This window comes from Salvelinus sp. IW2-2015, unplaced genomic scaffold (assembly GCF_002910315.2).
Source record: "Salvelinus sp. IW2-2015 unplaced genomic scaffold, ASM291031v2 Un_scaffold2739, whole genome shotgun sequence".
NCBI classification, from domain to species: Eukaryota; Metazoa; Chordata; class Actinopteri; order Salmoniformes; family Salmonidae; genus Salvelinus; species Salvelinus sp. IW2-2015.
This window is the reverse complement of record NW_019944043.1, coordinates 40,382-42,470: the sequence shown is the minus strand read 5'-3', so window position 1 is coordinate 42,470 and position 2,089 is coordinate 40,382. Positions and strand designations below refer to the sequence as shown.

Below are 2,089 nucleotides of genomic sequence, written 5' to 3'. Positions count from 1 at the left end.
GAAAAAACGGCCAGTCTTCAAGCCCGAAGTCCACTCCTATAGTCTGGTCTGTATATTCTTCTCCTTCGGCTGCTGTATAGAGCTTCACTCTACAGGTCAGGTAATCAAACTGATACCCCCATTGCTGTCTATTAGACATCATCACTTGATCTTTCAGCATAGTTGCGGGCGGTATTTGGGTTCTATACACACTTAAAAAAACGCTTGTTTGGCGCATCGAATATTGTGGCTTTATACTTGGCCCTTTCTCTATGTTTCAGCCGAGGTCCTGCTTCCGTTGTTACAGTCATCACTGCTTTACCACTGATCACAAAATCCATGTTGTCCTGGATGTCCTGGCCGGATGCCCATATTTGGGCATGTACACGTCATCCGGACATAGGGTCATAATTCAAAACTTTGACCCGCGCCATCTACTTTTTATCTCTTGGTGCACTATATAAAGTCAAAGTGAGTCTGATTAAATAGTGCACCAAGAGATGTTCTCTTGCTTACGGCCATACCAGCCTGAGTACGCTCGAATTCGGAAGCAAAGCAGGGTCGGGCCTGGTTAGTACTTGGATGGGAGACTGCCTGGGAATACCAGGTGCTGTAAGCTTTTTGTCCACTAGGGGGGGATCTTGCATCATTTAATCAGCAACACTGCCTTGTAGTATTCATTTGATACTGAATGTTTATTTTACTAAATGCATCTTGTAAGGGCTAGTCTTTCCGGTCCTATTAATAGGATCATTGATCCTTTTGTGGTCAGGGAGCAACTGCCTTTAAATTATAAGACAAATAAGAATATTGTTACTGAATGCAGCTTGTGTGTKCTTTGTGCTCCCTCACCCTGTTCAAATGATCAAAGGAAATACTGTTGGTTAGTGGAACTGGACTGGTGTCTGATGGCCGTGTGTTTTCCATGGTGGAATTAAAACCCTTTGTCCGTTTTTTCCCACAAGGCTGAAATATGCGATCTCGCTTTGAAATGTAAGCAAGGTTTGTTTGTATTTCATCCAACCCTCTGTGCTACAAAGTGATGTCTACAGTATATGCAATTTCTTCCACTTTTTGAGTGACACAAAGTTGAAGCTGCTTTTCTAATTGGTGAAAATGCTGTTAATCAGACTCACTTTGACTTTATATAGTGCACCAATAGATTTTCTCTCGCTTACGGCACCAAGAGATGGTAGAGAATAAAGTAGATGGCGCGGGTCAACATTTTTGACCCTATGTCCAGATGACGTGTACGTGCCCAAATATGGGCATCCGGCCAGGACATCCTGATTCTAAATCAAAAGAGAGAAAAGGGTAAACAAATGGGTGCTGGTCCGCTGGAAAAACTGTCCCCAAAAGTTTAACAGTTGGGTATTAGAGCACGATGTGGTGGAGGCATCGGGGGTTAACTTAAACCCTCATGCATGATAAATACAACATCATTCGCGTGTACACAGGAGTGCATCATGGAACACAGCGGCTTCTACCTGACTCTCCCCAGTAATGCGTCTGCACATATATATCGTAATAAACAAAGTTTGAATTATACAACCAATTTTCCAAAGCCTATAGAGTTATCAGAGGCCTGGGAAGTAGGTCTCAGCGAGATTACATACCCCCATAGTTGGTATAATATCAAATATTATATTCTTGCTTATAGGTACGTAGTGTGTCTTGTGATAGGTAACAGTGACTATATCGCCATCCTTTCCATCTATATGAACTGTTCTCAGGAGGGGCACACCACTGTCTCCGACCCTTTGATAGGATATGATGTCGGTATACACAAATATGTTGTAAAACCCTGCATGTATATCTGCATGGAATGGGAATATTTATCTTTCACATACGTCCATTTATTGGGACCCATCCCCAACATGTAGGCTAAATTACCTCTGGTCTTTATACCCCCATCAGCAGCCCTGAGATGTGTACCCGTTTATGTATAGGGTTGTAGATCAAGAGTATTTCCATATTGTTCAGGGTTAGGAGTTCATTCAACTCTGAGACGATCCTGTCGACGGTTCTATAGAACCCTTTTTTAGCTTAATAAGTTTTGCAGGTTCCCGATATCCTTTTGCAAAATCACGTCCTTATTCTTTGATAATTA

At 42.3% G+C, this 2,089-nt stretch overlaps 1 pseudogene; it reads left to right on the top strand.

Moving 5' to 3' along the window:
- Positions 1-489: 489 nt before the first annotated feature.
- LOC112074652 (5S ribosomal RNA) lies at positions 490-598 on the top strand (annotated as a pseudogene).
- The last annotated feature ends 1,491 nt before the right edge of the window (positions 599-2,089 follow it).